Raw genomic sequence first — 19,273 nt, forward strand, 5'->3', positions numbered from 1 at the left:
GTGAGGAGGGCTTTAAACTAGGTTCACCGGGGGAAGGAGACCAAAGCCCTGAGGTAAGTGGGAAAGCGGGATACCGGGAGGAAGCACAGGCAGGAATGTCTGTGAGGGGAGGGCTCCTGCCTCATACTGGGAATGAGGGGCGATCAACAGGTTATCTCAAGTGCTTATATACAAATGCACAAAGCCTTGGAAACAAGCAGGGAGAACTGGAGGTCCTGGTGATGTCAAGGAACTATGACGTGATTGGAATAACAGAGACTTGGTGGGATAACTCACATGACTGGAGTACAGTCATGGATGGTTATAAACTGTTCAGGAAGGACAGGCAGGGCCGAAAAGGTGGGGGAGTAGCAGTCATACTGCTCCCTTACATACAGTGCTACTGGGAGTAATTTACATGCTGGAGGCTGTGTGTGAGCAGAGCAGGAGTGGTTGTGAAGCACTGTAAAAGGTCCCCAGGTTGGAGAATTGAGAGGACACAGCTGTTCAATACTCTAGATTGTATACTGGATAATGTCACACATGAATGGTGTGGAGAAAGTGAATAAGGAAGCGCTATTTACCACTTCACATAACACAAGAACCTGATGAAATTATTAGGCAGCAAGTTTAAAACAAATGAAAGGAAATACTTCTTCACACAACACACAGCCAACCCATGCAGCTCATTGCGAGGGGAAGTTATGAAGGCCAAAAGCATAACTGGGTTAAAACAAAGAATTAATTAAGTTCATGGAGGTCCATCAATAGGTCCATCAATGGTTATTAGCCGAGTTGGTCAGGGATACAACCCCATACTCTGGGCGTCCCTAAGTCTCTGACTGTCAGAAGCTTGCCCTGGACAACATAGGGATAGATCACTGAAAAATTGCCCTGTTCTGTTAATTCTGGTCCTGGCCACTGTCAGAAGACAGGATGCTGGGCTAGATGGACCATTGATCTGACCTAGTAAGGCCATTCTTATGAACCTGACATATATTGCTGCTCTTAACTACCAGGCAGAAACTTTACATATATCTATATATCTATATGAAACACTGTAATATTCCACAAGGGTCATTAGGTGGATGCAGATAGGATTTTTTCTGTTCCTGCAATCATTGAGATGCATCTATCAGTCCTTTGGGTTGATTTCATTTAGTTTTGTATAGATTTTGATGGGTTTAATTATGTCTGAATTTTTGGAATAGGAAGGGATCTGGCTTAGGGAAGAAAACTGAGCGCCTATACATTATCTGTAATCCTGTAGTTCTACAGGTCCCATCCATGATTGGCAATCTATTGCATGTAGTAAAAAGTAGTCCCTGCCACCAGAGCAAAGCAGTCTAAATACACAAGCCAGCGTATTTCATCCAAATGTCACTGATGTGAAAATGTTCCAGCTAGCTCTAACGATGACCTTTCACCCCATGGCAGGTCAGCGCTACAAATATATGTTAGGCTGAACGAAAAAGACTCCAGTGCGTGTATGCAGTCACAGGTGGAAATATCCAGAGGCATCATAAGAATTTATGCAGTTAGCAAAAGCAGAACGGCTATTGGGGCTACTTTTTCTCAATTCTTCTTGTGACAAATGATACAACTCTATGGCTTTTTGCACATTCACATGCAGGAAGCCAAAAAAGTACATTAAAAAAAAAGGTGAAAGCTCCAGGCACCAGGCTTTAGGCCAATGACACAGATTGCACAGAAAGAACCGGGGCCCCAGCATCACTGTGTTTGCCAGCTTTGACATACTGGTTGACAGCATAATACATTTAGCCCTAATCTATCACATAACCCCATTGTAATTAAAATCTAGCACATTTTACACAAGGTCACATTTAGTTTTATTGACCACTGTGACGCAGGAAAAAGATTTATGAAGATTGCTTGAAGTGCCTCAGGTGCTAAAGCAAATAGATGTAAAATATTTCCTGCTCGAAATCCTGCTGGGTAATTGTCCTTTTCTTTAGTGATGATTCTGAAGAGATCTCTCTTTTGTCTGTTGACTGCAGTACATCAGCCAGAAGATTCTCTGTGCCTTTATCTGTAAGCTTAAGGCTTTTAAAATAGGGACTTTCATGTAAGGAAAAGGCAAGATATTAGAGCAAATTTTCCAAACTTCCCATGTGAACTATATGAGTATTCTGATAGTTTGGGGACAAACACATAGAGCAACACATGTGTGATGTGGCTGCTTTGAGTCTACTCATGCGGTAAGCATGGGTGTGAGCAATCATTCTGTTAGCATGCTAAATGTTCATAGAGTTCATTCCTTCTGATGAAGCTCATGCCACAAACTTGCAGAAGGGGGTGGAAGGCAGACAGAATCAGTGTTGGCCATCCAGCTGGACTGGAACTTCTGTGGTGGTTGTATTCGATGCTGAAGAAAACTAAACTTTCATTTAAAAAAAATACAGCCCCGGTTCTCAGTTTTGTCCGAGCTGTGATTGGTTCAGCAACTGAGGAGGCAAGGAGGAAAAGATGGCTTTTTGTCACCTTTTTGGCACTTTGATTTTAGGTTTGGCCTCGGATGTAAATTAGAGCAGCCCCAGTCCTGCTCGCATCTGCACCTAGCAGGGCTGGAGTGTAGAGATGCTCTGGACACCTATTCTTTTCCTCTGGCTGTGCCTGCTATGCTGGAAATCCCTGGTGCCAAAATCTGCTGGGTTTACAGCCCCTCTGCACTGGTGGAATGACACAAAAAGGCTGTAGCAGACATTAAGTTTCTAGCTTCAATGATAGCAAAGAAAACCTTATGAGGAAAGTAACCCTTCGATGACAATGGGACTCTGTGATAAATTCCCCTCCAAAAAAGGTCTGACTGCTAGTGTGGATGGGACAAAACCATTTTCACTGAAGCTGAGACTTGGCAAGTGCTAAGCAGAGCTGCCCAAACTCTCACGGTGAAATCTCAAATCAGGGTTTTATGTCCCAGACGTGAGATAAGTATCAAACCCTGCTAACAAACCTGGGACTTTCTCATAATTCACAGCTCAACCATGAAAGGAAGCAAAGCCCAGTGGTTTCAACAGTGATTTCCTTTGAAATGATGGGTTTGTTGGAGCCTGAAAATCTAAATGAAACTTGAGAGAGTGGGAAAGGCAGGTGGAAACCGATGTGGATCAAGGCCAAGGGAAAGACTGACACCAGTCTAGGTGAAGAGAAACCTCCAAGCTTAATACAGCTCACCTTTGACCCTTGTTTCATTGGCTGTCCATCCAGGTACTTTACACCCACCACAGTTGCATCTCAGAGCCCCTCAGATCACGTATATCTCCCTCAGAATTTCTACACAAGGCCCAGTACCTTTATTGGGCCTACTTATGTGGATGTAGCCATATTGCCCTGTACGGGGTGCAGTGCACAGAGTTTGTAACAGCCCTGCAGAATGAAAGCAGGAGCGAGAAAAGAAGAGGGCAAAGCTGGAGAATTAGAACAGGATTCAAAAGGAGACAAAGAGCGGATAGGGAAAGTTACCAATGATGCTTCAAAACCCACTCCAGGCCAACTAGTTACATTGATGAAATGCCTAAGCTGAATGAAGGTTGGCGTTTGTGGCCCTTTTGTTTCCATAAAGAAAATGCCTGCATTTGCCTGACAGTCTGAAGCATGTGTGTTATTTCCTGTTAGGGAATCACAGTACAAACAGGGAAGGGTAACCATGTTCACTCCATTTGGCTGATGTCTCTATGCTCATGTCTACTCTGCACAGATAGCCTGGGGGATTGGTACCCAGGTCTGAGCACCTGTGTTAGCCTAGCACAGATGCAAGCATCCCTACAGCACATCCCTACCCATGTGACTGTATCCTAAGTTCCCTCTAAGCTGGGTGGGCGCCCAGCAGGCTATCAAGTGCTGAGCATTTCAGGTGTCCATTCTCCTACTGCCATACTGCCCTCTGCCTTGGAGCTGCTCCCGGGAGCCTCCTGCTTGCTGTGCAGAGCAGGGCAGGGTGCGCTGACGCCAGGGTGTCCCCCTTCCCTGCCCTTGTACCCCATCTCCACAGAGCAGCGGGGCTCAGGACAGAGGGAGCTTGCTGGCAACTGCTGCTGTGTCTGAATGTTCTGATCTGCTTAAAAGGGCAGCATACTTAAAGGGGCACACACTCTGTCACACACATACATACACAATGTGTGTCTCTGTGACACACACACAGTGTGTGTCTGTCTCTCTCACACACACACTCAAGCACACACACACTGTGTGTGTCTCTATCTCACACACACACTCTGCCTTTCACACTTTCCTCCCAACACATACTTGTATTGTTGTTGTTACTTCTTGGTACGTCTATGCATTTCATAATTTTTATTTCTTTCTTATGCTTAAATTTAATTCTTTGAGTAGTGATCTCTAAAATGCCTAACCTATCCTGGTTGGAGTAATTATCCCTATCGTAACTTTTAAAAAAATATATATTCTACCTAGGTTTTTGGTTTCTACTCATGGCGCACATCAGCCCAGTACCTCAAAATGGTGCACATAACAAAATTCATTCTGCACATGGATAGAAAAAATTAGAGGGAACACTGACTGTGTCCTCACTGTATCTGCACTCTGACGTCTGTATCTGGGGGCATATCCCATTGCTCTTTGTGCTGAGATGCTCTAGGATTCTTTCTTTTTCAATTGTGTCAATTACAGGAGAATTTGTTTATCTTTCAGAGGGAATTGTGGGAAGGCATTGAAGGACTATTAGCATTGGAGTGATTTTGCCTGTGTCCTCACTGCAAAATTACCAGGTCAGGCCTGGGTGACAGCAGAGTTCAAGCTCTAATCCAGTCCCCAGCTGGGACAGCTAGCCCCGGATTAAAGCTCCCCCAAACTGAGGTATGAGATCTTTTAATGCGGTTCTTAGGCAGGGCTGGGTTAAAACTCAGGTCAAAGCCCAGGTTAACTATGCAGGCCAGACACATTATTCAAAAAGTGGCATTGTAAACTGGGGTGAGGTAATCTCATCATGATACCATCCATGCAGCAGGTCAATCGGAACGACTGACACAGACTATTGTACTGTGGAGTTTCATAAGGCAGAGCCAAACAGCTGCAGTTTGTAGTGGGGGAAGAGTGACAACAAGATTTACAATGCACGGCGGGTGGCATTGCTTCCTTTTAATGGGAGCGAGTCAGGAAAGAACTGAGTGGATGCAACACTGTGGGTTCAGCGGTGGTTGGAGCTATAAAGCAGCTCCCGAGCAGGGTCCATATGGATGGTGTAATGATAATCTCTCCAGACAGGGAAAGCTGGATGGCTGCAGTAGATGTATCGTCACATTACAGAGACCTGCCGGCGGGAAAGAAACCATAACTGGCAGCATTTGGTGCTGTTTAAAAGCATTTGATACTGGGAAATTCTGCAAGAAGAGTTATGGGGGCTTGTCAAACGCTAACAGCCCTGCCACGTGTCAGGTAAAACAGCGATGAGACACTTAAATGACCCCCCAAAAAAGCTAAAAAAAAATAGCGGCAGAAGGATTGGGAAGCATTCTGGAAGTCAAATGAGTAGCAAGATTAACACCGGGCTGGGACGTTTGTGTAAATCCTTAGTGTACAACTGGCTGTTGCCAGTGTGCGAAGGACTCAAAACTCCTTGTGGAAAGCATACCATGTGGAGACGAGGGCTGGCCGGAAGAATTCCCTTTCAGGAAAAATGAGAGGGTTTGAAGTTTTTGTTCTGAATCAGAACAAAATGGAAATCTTTTGAATTTTTGTGTGTGAATAAATATATGTAAGTGAGACAGAGAGACCCACCCCATAAAAACCCAAGAGCTCAGCAATTAAGGCCCTCCCCTTTATTGTAGGTCACTGCGGTTCCCCGGTGAGTGCCTAACAACCAGACCAGAGTGTAAATTGCTTCTGTTGTCTCTCTCTTGATGGAGCTCTTCCACTTTGAATAAATAATTAACTATTCAGTGGGCAACAGACTGACTCAATAGCCTGGTAGGTAGGTGCTCTCCTGGGCGGAGCTCTAAGGCAGGCTCACCAGGCACTCAAACCTGCCTCTCCCACACCCCAGCTGTGGGCCCGAACCAGCAGGCTATGCTGGGGTGAGTTTCTCTCTGCTTTTCAACTGCAATTCCCATCCTGGACCTGAGATATTTTCCCGTCAAAAGATTCCCGACCGGCTCTAGTTGATATAAGTTTTAAAAGGTTTATTGTTGTTCACTTCAGTGAACTCTTGTCCACGGTGCAGAAATATAACCATCATTGCCATCATAGTACCTTTGCTGGAAGTCTCAACAGCAATATCAAGGTTTGGATGGGCATAGAGGGTCTGTCCAGACAGAGTTCAGGCTCTGACATAGGTAATGTGGAGAAACCTTGCAGTGCTACTTAGAATAATAGAATCATAGAATATTACTTATTTTGCTATATCCATTCAGCAGTGGAAGAGAAAACTTCAGACTGTAAGTCTTCTGACGTGGCAGCTTTCACAAACACTTTAAACTATTTATTAATTTATTTACACTATTTATTTACCCTACTAATCTCATGTACTCACCAAAGAACAGTTAAAAGTTAAAGGAAACATTTTCTGCTGATGTGACTGCCCTTCTTCTTAGCCATCTGCTGCTAGCCCCTGTCAGAGACCGGATACAGGAGTAAGTGGACTAGGGGTCTGATCCAGACTGGCAATTCCTATGTGACCATTTGGCCTTGCTTGTATGGGAAATTTGCTCTGGTTTAATTTAAATTGGGTTTAAAATCATTTTAGTTAAACTAGTGCAGACACCTGTGTGGATATTCTTATTCTGATTTAAGAGTGGCTTATTTGTGGTTAGCTGAAACCTGTTTCAAACTGACAAGCTAAATCAGTTTAAATTCACGTCTGAGGTTAAATTGGTTAAACATTCCCATGAAGACAAGGGGTAACATTTTCAAAAGCAGCCAAGTCTCATTTTCAAAAGTAACTTAGACAGTTGGAAGCCTAAGGGCAGGTCTACACTACCGCTTAAGTTGATCTAACTTACATCACTCAGAAGGGTGAAAAAGCACCCCCACCCCATGAGCAATGAAAGTTTAGTTCTGTCCACACAGGCACTATGTTGGTGGGAGATACTTTCCCACCGACATAGCTTCCAATTCTCACTGAGGTGAAGTAATTATGCCAATGGGAGAGCGCTCTCCAGTCAGCATAGAGTGTTTTCACCAGATGCGCTAGGGCGGTGGAGCAGCACTGGTGCAGCTGTGCCGCTGTAGCTCTGTAGTGTAGACGTGCCCTAAGTCTCCTTAACCAGAAGAGTGATTTTCTATAGGACCCAGTGTCCAAAGTGCCTAAGTCACTTTTGAAAATGAGACTTAGTGCCAAGATACTCAAGGGTATTTAGAGGCTTGACTCCAATGGGGCTAGGTGCCTTTGACATTTACCTAAGGATTTTGTTTCTGTCCCTTACAACTGTCCTTCTGCTCATTGCAATAGACTATTTCTGTGTATATATTTTAATATTTGATTCATTTTATCCAATTTTCATCCACTTCAGGCACTAAAGCAATAAAGGAAAATATTTAAATAAATAGACAGGAACGGAATGCACATTTCTCTGAAAAGCGTTCATTAATCATTTCTCTCTGTTTCTAAGAGACACCATATATGTATTGAATAGGAGATTTATTGTAACTTAAATCACATAATCTGGTTTCCTTATGACCTTACCACAGACAAGCGTGCAAGGGGGCTGCATAACTGAACAATGAGCTAAGTATGTATTCTGTACTGCACCTCAGCTTTCCTAGCCCAGTGATTTATGCTGGAGTCAGACTGCCTACTGTTCATCCCCTATGATGGCTAGTTTATGAGGTCTCTGTCCCGGAGTCCAGTACAGTGATGTAATTATACAATGAGAGCAGGTCTTGGTATGATAGTATTGATGTGAGTTCCTAGGTAATTAATTATCATTTGTTTTTATAGAGTTGTCATGCAGAAAAATCGGTGGAAGTTAATGATCACCACAAGCCATATATAAATTTTGGATAGAACCAGCCTATTTGTATCATGGGCAAAATTAAACCTTAGCTGTGTGCATTCCTGAGCTGAGGGGTTTCAAATTTGGACCTGAATCTGAACTTTACTCAATACCCGGGTTTGCACTTGGCTTGTAGCTCTGAGACGTAAACTCAAATCTGCAGCTGATCCCGGGGTTTTTCTTGATATGGTGAGGTGTCTAAGCTGAAGCACTTAACAAATCTCTCCTTTATATTGTAAGAAAGTGCCTTCATGGTATTAGACATACACAACATCAGCACTGGTCACACTAGGGACCTCTCACTCTCCACCAACAAAGCTCGCTTTGACATTCTATTTGTCTCCCATTCCTACCATTGTCTGGTTCCACCCCCTATATGGGAGACCCTGAGGAGGGGACCTGAGGCACAGGGAGATTAAGTGACTTTCCCAAGGTCACACAGGGAATCTGTGGCAGAGCCAGGAGCTGAACCTAGAGCTCCTAAGTCCCACTGCAATGCTTTAACCAATGCTGTCAAATGACTTCCTTGTCATAATTATTTATCACTCCTCCAGTTTTTGAGTCATCAGCAACTTTTATCAGCAGTGATTTTACTTGTATTTCCAGTTCATTGATGAAAATATCGGGTAACTTCAGACCTAGTATCAATTCCTACAGAGCTCCACTAGAAACACCGCCATGTGATGATAATCCCGCAATAGCCACTACTTTTTAAGACAGAATCATAGGACTGGAAGGAACCTCAAGAAATCATCTAGTCCAGTCCTCAGGACCCATGGCAGGACTAAGTATTATCTAGACTATCCCTGACAGGTGTTTGTCTAGCCTGCTCTTAAAAATCTCCTATGGAGAATCCACCACCTTCCTGGGCAATTTATTCCAGTGCTTAACCACCCTGACAGGAAGTTTTTCCTAACGTCCAACCTAAACCACGCTTGCTGCAATTTAAGCCCTTTACTTCTTGTCCTATCCGCAGAGATGAAGGAGATTAATTTTCCTCTCCTCCTTGTAACAACCTTTTATGTATCATAGAATCATAGAATCATAGAATATCAGGGTTGGAAGGGACCTCAGGAGGTCATCTAGTCCAACCCCCTGCTCAAAGCAGGACCAATCCCCAATCAAATCATCCCAGCCAGGGCTTTGTGAAGCCTGACCTTAAAAACTTCCAAGGAAGGAGATTCTACCACCTCCCTAGGTAACGCATTCCAGTGTTTCACCACCCTCCTAGTGAAAAAGTTTTTCCTAATATCCAACCTAAACCTCTCCCACTGCAACTTGAGACCATTACTCCTTGTCCTGTTCTCTTCTACCACTGAGAATAGTCTAGAACCATCCTCTCTGGAACCACCTCTCAGGTAGTTGAAAGCAGCTATCAAATCCCCCCTCATTCTTCTCTTCTGCAGACTAAACAATCCCAGTTCCCTCAGCCTCTCCTCATAAGTCATGTGTTCCAGACCCCTAATAATTTTTGTTGCCCTTCGCTGGACTCTCTCCAATTTATCCACATCCTTCTTGTAGTGTGGGGCCCAAAACTGGACACAGTACTCCAGATGAGGCCTCACCAATGTCGAATAGAGGGGAACGATCACGTCCCTCGATCTGCTCACTATGCCCCTACTTATACATCCCAAAATGCCATTGGCTTTCTTGGCAACAAGGGCACACTGTTGACTCATATCCAGCTTCTCGTCCACTGTAACCCCTAGGTCCTTTTCCGCAGAACTGCTGCCTAGCCATTCGGTCCCTAGTCTGTAGCTGTGCATTGGGTTCTTCCATCCTAAGTGCAGGACCCTGCACTTATCCTTATTGAACCTCATCAGGTTTCTTTTGGCCCAATCCTCCAATTTGTCTAGGTCCCTCTGTATCCTATCCCTGCCCTCCAGCGTATCTACCACTCCTCCCAGTTTAGTATCATCCGCAAATTTGCTGAGAGTGCAATCCACACCATCCTCCAGATCATTTATGAAGATATTGAACAAAACCGGCCCCAGGACCGACCCCTGGGGCACTCCACTTGACACCGGCTGCCAACTAGACATGGAGCCAATGATCACTACCCGTTGAGCCCGACAATCTAGCCAACTTTCTACCCACCTTATAGTGCATTCATCCAGCCCATACTTCTTTAACTTGCTGACAAGAATACTGTGGGAGACCGTGTCAAAAGCTTTGCTAAAGTCAAGAAACAATACATCCACTGCTTTCCCTTCATCCACAGAATCAGTAATCTCATCATAGAAGGCGATTAGATTAGTCAGGCATGACCTACCCTTGGTGAATCCATGCTGACTGTTCCTGATCACTTTCCTCTCGTGTAAGTGCTTCAGGATTGATTCCTTGAGGAGCTGCTCCATGATTTTTCCGGGGACTGAGGTGAGGCTGACTGGCCTGTAGTTCCCAGGATCCTCCTTCTTCCCTTTTTTAAAGATTGGCATTACATTAGCCTTTTTGCAGTCATCTGGGACTTCCCCCGTTCGCCACGAGTTTTCAAAGATAATGACCAATGGCTCTGCAATCACATTCGCCAATTCCTTTAGCACTCTCGGATGCAACTCGTCCGGCCCCGTGGACTTGTGCACGTCCAGCTTTTCTAAATAGTCCCTAACCACCTCTTTCTCCACAGAGGGCTGGCCATCTACTCCCCATGTTGTGATGCCCAGCGCAGCAGTCTGAGAGCTGTCCTTGTTAGTGAAGACAGGCAAAAAAAGCATTGAGCACATTAGCTTTTTCCACATCCTCTGTCACTAGGTTGCCTCCCTCATTCAGTAAGGGGCCCACACTTTCCTTGGCTTTCTTCTTGTTGCCAACATACCTGAAGAAACCCTTCTTGTTACTCTTGACATCTCTTGCTAGCTGCAGCTCCAGGTGCGATTTGGCCCTCCTGATTTCATTTCTACATGCCCAAGCAATATTTTTATACTCTTCCCTGGTCATATGTCCAACCTTCCGCTTCTTGTAAGCTTCTTTTTTATGTTTAAGATCTGCTAGGATTTCACTGTTAAGCCAAGCTGGTCGCCTGCCATATTTACTATTCTTTCAACTCATCGGAATGGTTTGTCCCTGTAACCTCAACAGGGATTCCTTGAAATACAGCCAGCTCTCCTGGACTCCTTTCCCCTTCATGTTAGTCCCCCAGGGGATCCTACCCATCCGCTCCCTGTGGGAGTCGAAGTCTGCTTTCCTGAAGTCCAGGGTCCGTATCCTGCTGCTTACCTTTCTTCCCTGTGTCAGGATCCTGAACTCAACCAACTCATGGTCACTGCCTCCCAGATTCCCGTCCACTTTTGCTTCCCCCACTAATTCTTCCCTGTTTGTGAGCAGCAGGTCAAGAAAAGCTCCCCCCCAGTTGGCTCGTCTAGCACTTGCACCAGGAAATTGTCCCCTACGCTTTCCAAAAACTTCCTGGCTTGTCTATGCACCGCTGTATTGCTCTCCCAGCAAATATCAGGAAAATTAAAGTCACCCATGAGAACCAGGGTACTTTGAAACTGTTATCATGTCCCCTCTCAGTCTTCTCTTTTGCAGACTAAAGAAACCCAGTGTTTTCAATCTTCCCTCACCAGGTCATGTTTTCTAGGACTTTAATCATTTTTGTCGCTCTTCTCTGGACTTTCTCCAATTTGTCCACATCTTTCCTAAAATGTGGCGCCCAGAACTGGACACAATACTCCAGTTGAGGCCTAATCACCGCTGAGTAGAACAGAAGAATTACTTCTAATGTCTTGTTTACCACACACCTGCTAATACGTCCCAGAATTATGTTTGCTTTTTTATTATGCAATAGTGTTACACTGTTGACTCCTATTTAGCTTGTGATCCACCATGACCCCCAGATCCTTTCTGCGTTGCTCCTTCCTAGACCATCATTTCCCATTTTGTATGTTTGCAACTGATTATTCCTTCCTAAGGCCTTGTCTACACTACAAAGTTTTGTCGCCAAAAGTTATGCCACTTTAATTAAAGCACTTTAATTAAAACCACTGTTGTCCACGCTCCTTGTGTCGGCAGCGTGCATCCACAGGAGCAGCTCTTTCATTGACACGGAGAGCAGTGCACTGTGGTGAATATCCCACTATGCAACTGGCTGCAGGATGCTTTGGGAAGGGGTTGCAATGCTTCATGGGGGAGGTACTGCGTCACATGATGCAGGTTTCTCAATCCCATCCTTCCAGGGGCATCCTAGTAGATTGTCAGCCACTTTTTCAACTGAAGTGTGGGATGGAGGGAGAGGAGAGTGGTATGTCTGGGGCAGGGGATACAGCAGGCTGACCCACCTATCCTAAGGCAGGGGGCAGGGGACATCACCCAACATCAGCCCCCAGCTCTACTCAGCACAGCAGTCTCTCCTGAAGATTCCCGCTCTGCCTATGGTTCTGTGATTCCCTCCGGGTTCTCCCGCAGCCTCCGCAGCAGCATCCTGAGCAGCTCTGTGGGCTCTCCATGCTGAGGAATGTCAAAGCAGCACCGCAGTGTCCCCCGCAAACCCTCCACTCCCTGCAGCAGGCTGCTGTTTTCCTAGTGCAGAACAGAACAGGACCATTCCACCTTAATTATTTCTTCTTTGTTTGTTCCTGGAGCAGAGCAGCAGTCTCAGCTGTCAAATACTTCCTGGAGCTTTGAATGGGGACAGGTGCGTGCCTGCAGGGCAGCAGAGATCAAAACAGTGAGCAGAGCGGTCAGGCCAGGCATTGTGGGATACTGGCGGAAGCCAGTTATGTGGACAAAACAAACAGTAGTGTCTACACTGATGCTTTGTTGCTTTAACTTTGCCGCAAAAAGCTTTACACCTCTCGTTGAGGTGATTTTATTCTGTCGGCAAAACAGCAGAGTTTTGCTGGCAAAAGTAGTTTTGTAGTGTGTACACCTCCCCTGTTCTGTCTGCAAAAGGTAGCGTTTGCCGAGAAAACTTTGTGGTGTAGACAAGGCCTAAGTGGTGGACTTTACATTTGTCCTTATTGAACTTCATCCTATTTACTTCAGACCATTTCTCCAGTTTGTCCAGATCATTTTGAATTTTAAACCTATCCTCCAAAGCATTTGCAATCCCCCCCAGTTTTGTATTGTCCGCAAACTTTAGAAGTGTACTCTTTATGCTATTAGCTAAATCATTGATGAAGATACTGAACAGAACCAGACCCAGAACTGATCCCTGAGGGATGCCACTCATTATGCCCTTCCAGCTTGCCCTGTGAATCACTGATAACTCCTCTTGGAATGGTTTTCCAACCAGTTATGTGCCCACCTTATTGTAGCTCCATCTTGTTTGTAATTCCCTAGTTTGTTTATGAGAAGGTCATGCGAGTGCCATACTAAAAGTCAAGATATAACACATCCACACACACACACCCCGGTCCACAAAGCTTGTTACCCCGTCAAAGAAAGCTACACAATTTGGTCTTGACAAATCCATGCTGACTGTTACTTATCACCTTATTATCTTCTAGGTGTTTGCAAATTGATTGCTTAATTATTTTCCCCATTATCTTTCTGGGTACAGAAGTTAAGTTGACTGGTCTGTAGTTCCCTGGGTTGTCCTTATTTATCTTTTTATAGATGGGGACAATATTTTTCCTTTTCCAGTCTTCTGGAAATCTCTCCTGTCTTCCATGACTTTTTGAAAATAATCCCTAATGACTCAGCTACCTCCTCAGTCAGCTCCTTGAATATTCCGGGATGTATTTCATCAGGTCCTGGTGCTTTAAAGACATCTAACTTAAGTAATTTTTAACTTGTTCTTTCCCTATTTTAGCCTCTGATACTGCCTCATTTTCACTGGCAGATCTGTCAATTAACCAGTTTTTGATCCATTGAATATGTGCTTTTAAAATACTGTACTGTGAAATTTGTTTCATCAGAATGCCGCATGGTACCTTACAAACTTTATAGGGTCATAGAGCTTAAGGCCAAAAGGGACCACCAGATCCTCTCATCTGACCTTCTGTATATCACAGGCCCTCAGCACCACCCCAAACCCACATACTAAACCCAACAACTGACATTAGACCAAGGCATTACAGCCTTCAGAAGATGACCACGTTCCATGGGAAGAGAATAGGAGGGATCTCGGTGCACTAGTACTCGAGGTCCCCGCAATGACAGGGAAATGATTAAGTGAGAAATACCCAGATAATCCTTGCAATTTACCTGCATCCCATGCTGCAGAGGAAGGCAAACCCACCCCCAGTCCCCCGGCCAGGTCATGGACAGTCTGAGCTGGGGGGAAAAATTCTTCCTCACCCCACATGTGGCGATCAGTAAGACCCTGAGCATGTGAGCAACAACCAACCAGCCAAGCACCTGAAAAAGAGAAAGCTCAGTGCCACCTCAGAGCATCAGTCCACCCCATCCAGTATTCCATCTCCAGCCATAGTCACCCCTGATATTTCAGAGGAAGGAGATAAAAAATGAATCAGAATACTTTTTTTTTGTGGTGGGGGGGGAGGAGTGGGGGGGTTAAGAGGGCCCCTTCCTGACCTCTTCAGGTGACTGATTGAAGTGCTGAAGTATGAGATTTTAGGAACATCAGACATAAATGAGAAGGGACCCTCATGGCTGTCGAGCCCTGTCTCCACCATCACAAGCAACCTCATCATACAATCTTGTTCTCTTTAAAACTAATGAAGTTGTTGGCCCCCACAACTCCTACTGCGAGGCTGTTCCAGAACCTCACTCCTCTGATGGTTAGAAATCTTCTTCTAGCTTCCAGCCTAAATTTGTTCCTTGCCAGTTTGTTCTTGTGACAACATTGTCCTTTAGCTTAAATAGGTCCTCACCCTCCCTCGTGTTTTACCCCCGTGAAGTATTTATAGAGTGCAATCATATCCCCTTTCAGCCTTCATTTTCCTAGTCCAAACAAGCCAAGCTCTATGAGTCTTCTCTCAAAAGATAGGCCCTCCATTCCTCTAATCATCCTAGTAGCTCTTCTTTGTACCTGTTGAAACAAAGCGGCCCTTGGCAGGACACTACTGAGAGTATCAATTCAGGACAAATTGCTTAGAGCAGGGCAGTCACAGTCCAAGGATGGGGGTCCTTCACTTCTAAGGCACACCAAACCAGCCAAACAGAAAGGACTTCGTTTTACCTCACTGGCTAACCAGAAGTCACACAAGCAATTCCCTCAGACACTCCAGTTTCCCAGTATCACCACCAGCACCACTCCTTATGGGGATGAATGGTTATAAAAACCAATACCCCAGTAAAAGAAAAAAGAAGGTTCTCCCAATCCCAAAGGACCAAGCCCCAGACCCAGGTCAATATACAAGTCAGATCTTACCCACAAATCATGCTGTTGCCAACCCTTTAGAATCTAAAAATCTAAAGGTTTATTCATAAAAAGAAAGAAATACAGATGAGAGTTAAAATTGGTTAAATGGAATCAAATACATAAAACAATTGAAAGTTCTTTGTTCAGGCTTGTTTCAGGCTTGATGAGATTACTGCTGATTTAAACCAATCAAGTCTCCGGAGTACAAACATCCCGGCTTAGATGAGTCGTTCAGTCCTTTGTTTAGAGCTTCAGTTTCAAGCACAGTTCCTCCAGAGGTCAGAAGCAGGACTGAAGACAAAATGGAGGGGTTTCCAGGGAATTTAATATCCTTTGCCATGTGGAAGGACCCCTTTGTTCATGGGCAAGTCACTTGCCCATACATGACTCAGTCTGCAGGCGGCAGCCATTGCTCACATGCTAACTTGAACGTTCCAGGAAGGTTCCTCACATGTGGATTGGAGTCTCCCAAGGTCCATTGTCAGCTAAGTGTTTCTTGATTGGGCACTTACTCAGAATAGTCCTTTCTCAAGACGCTGACCAAATGCTTCACTGATTCTATTTAGAATCGAACACATTGAGATACAAGTACATAACCAATTTTCATAACTTCAAATACAAAAATGATACACCCATACAGACAGCATAATCATGACGAGCAAATTACACCCTTTTCATAGACACCTCACTTGACCTCCTTTGTTCAAGATTTGGTGCAACTATAGGGCCTTGGTTGCAACAATGATCTATACAATCACAGTTTATGTCAATAACCTCACACCTGTTTGAATTCATCTTTCTTAATCATTGCACACAGCTTTTCAAATGAGTTTCCAGTGCCTTGTACAATGACATTAATACTTCTCTGTCTCTACTGGAAATGCCTTACCTGATACATTGTAGGATCACATTTGCCTTTTTCGCAGCAGCATTTGATTGGTGACTAATAGTCATCCCGTGATTGACCAACACAGCAAAAAGTCTAAATATATTAAATCTACATACCTATCTTTATCAACAGATTTTGTATGAAATCAGGTTTGTTTGACTAGACCTATTTGCCATAAAACCATTTTTGACTGGTATTAATTACATTCCTACTCTTTAATTCTTTATCCACTGAATCCTGAATCAGCTTTTCCATTATTTTGTCTGGCACTGAAGTCAGGCTAACCGACCAGTAGGTACCTGGGTCATCCCACTTGCCCTGTTTGAATATTGGCACTACATTAGCGCTCTTCCGGACTTCCCAAATTTTTGTGGGAAGCTAAGTTCCTTGTAAGCTACATGGCCGCGCAGCTGTGCAGCAACCTATTTAGCACCATGCAGGTGCTCAGGGAACCTGACTGGCCAGGACCTGCCGCGGCCAGGGGAGGGGCGGCCCAAACCCAGCTCTGGCCCAGACCTGCCGCAGCTGGGGTAGTGGTGGTGCCTATCCTGCACCCCCTGCCTCGGAGCTGCCATGGTGGGGAGAGGTGCCTCTGCTCCCCAGCCCAGGTGCTGCTGTGGGGAGAGAGAGCTGGGGGGAGTCCTCTCTCCTCTCCATAGCCCCAGAGTACACTCCTGCACCCCAAATCCCTCATTCCTGTCCCCACCCCAAAGCCCGTACCCCCAGACGGAGCCCTCATGCCCTGCACCCCAACCCTCTGCCCCAGCCTTGAGCCCCTCATCCCTGCCCCCAACCTAAAGCCCATACCCCTAGACGGCTCCCTCAAACTCCTGTACTCCAACCCTCTGGTCCAGCCCTGAGCCCCCTCCCACACTCCAAACCCCTCGGCCCCACCCCTACCACATGAATTTTGTTATGTGCACCAGTATGAAGGTGATGTGTCACATATCACCTCTATATTGGTGCACAGAACAAATTTCATTCCACACATGTGTGGGAAAGATTGGAGGGAACACTTGTGGTAAGCCAAGATTAATTGAAAATTAACATCAGTGGGCCAGAGATCACCACGGCCAACTTTTTTACAGCTCTTTGGTGTGAGTTAATTGGGCCTGTTGATTTTTAAAAAAAATCCCTATAAGCTGGTGTCTAAAATTCTCTCAATTACTAATGGAATAGAAAGTACCTCATATGATATGAGTACATCCTCCTCCTTCTTCCCAAATACAGAAGAGAAATATTTATTGAACACTTCTGCCTTTTCTGCATCATTATTAATAATTTTACCATCTCCATCTAGTAGTGGGAGCACATCACCATTAGGATTTCTTTTGTTCCTAGCATACTCCTTCTTAGCCCTCCAGTCATGGATTTTTCCTTGATATCTTTAGCTTCCCTTATCAGTCTTCTACACTTCAGATACACTCAGCAGAGGTGCTGGAACAATTTTTATATTGGGGGTGATGGAAGCCATTGGACCAAACTGTAAATTCTATATATAATGGAAACCACTCCAAGCCAAGGGGTGCTGCAGCACTCCCAGCATCCCTATTCCATGATCTATGTTCCAGGGATATCTTCTCTTTCAATTCACCATCTACAATTCTCAGTCAGTAAAGGGAGAAGGAGCTCTTATTTGCAATCCACTTGCTCTCTCCTACTCTAATGCAAGATTGGAGCAGCATCAGCTCAGACCAAAGCACCAACCCAGCACAATCTGCAAGAGGCCCATAAAAAGGACAATTTCACCTGACCAAACCTGGTTGCCTCAATGCTGAATGCATAGCTTTGGAGACTGTGGATCAAAGAGCATAGTGCTAACTCATGGTCATCTAATTGCTTAGAGATCATAAAAGGAGGAGTGAAACAATGATTAGTCACCTTTCAGTAAACCATATAAGATAAGAGAAAAAAACATATGAATTTATGAATCCATCTCTCTGTAATGAGGAAGAATGAAAATCACTTTAAAACTCTTTCATTAAACCTGATCTTCTTCAGGGTCATTAGATCTCAGGAACATCTCTGATTAACATTCAGGAAATTGTAGCACCGAGAGTCTATTTAATCCTCACAGAAATATCGTCCATAAACAAAGACAGGAATGAAATTGTCCACTTAGAGCAGGCAATTGTTTTTGGAGGTTAATTGACTTGATGAAAAGCATTTCAAGTTCTCCTTGAGGTTTATTCACTCTCTCTTTCTCTCTCTCTCTCTCATGTTTTTGGCTTCTCCATTTACTCTGGAGCAACACTCCTCTTACCTAAGCTAAAGATCCCTGTAGCGCCCAAAAATCCTGTGGGATTTGCTTATCAGGTGGGTTACTACCAAAACAATTGTAAGGTGAAAGTGGGGATAAGGACATGCTGAACCTGTGGCATCGGAGGGTGACAGCTTGGAAGTGCTGTTCGACCCAGCCTACCGAGTTCAGGGACATATAAAGGGTCAGCTTGGGAGTGCTGATTGACCCGGTCCACTGAGACACACTCTATTAATGTGTGTGTGTGTGTGTGTGTGTGTGTTCATCTGATTCTGGGGTGGAGGAACCCAGGCCTGGGGAACCTATGTCCTGCAGGATAGCTCCATTGGGAGGGAACTTGCAGTAGGGAGAAGTAGAGCTCCGTATGAAAACACAAGTGACACAAGCAGTACATTGATAGAATTACAGAACACCCCCCCCCCAGAAGAGTAACCCTAATAAATTAGCATACCCCAAAGTCATGGGCAAATCTGGTAACAAACTTTAACACAAAATTAGCCAAGTCTGGGGGGTTTGGTGGGGGAAATTACATCAGTGATTATTAATACCACTGAGCAGGAAAAGAACATGAGTGTAATTTCAGCCATCATATCTTTGGTACAGTTTGGTGGGATTCTACAGGGTGGGGTTTGTAGCTTATGTAAGATATTAACAGTATCCAGATAATGCAAGGGAAGTCTTGTTTGGAGAAAGAGGCATTCTCCATTTGTCCTTATAAATGAAGGGCCTGATTGTGCTTTGGCGCGGTGTGAATGTAGAAGTGAGAGGGTGTTCAGGAGGTATCCTGTCTTCACTGAGCTCTCCTGCCCCCCCAACTCATGCAATGACTGAGCGCAATCTCAAACCCTCACCGCCCTGGAGTACAGGCACTGCTACTTCCGGGCACCACCGTGGGTAGCAGAGATTAG

Source organism: Natator depressus, chromosome 2 (genome assembly GCF_965152275.1).
Source record: "Natator depressus isolate rNatDep1 chromosome 2, rNatDep2.hap1, whole genome shotgun sequence".
NCBI lineage: Eukaryota > Metazoa > Chordata > Testudines > Cheloniidae > Natator > Natator depressus.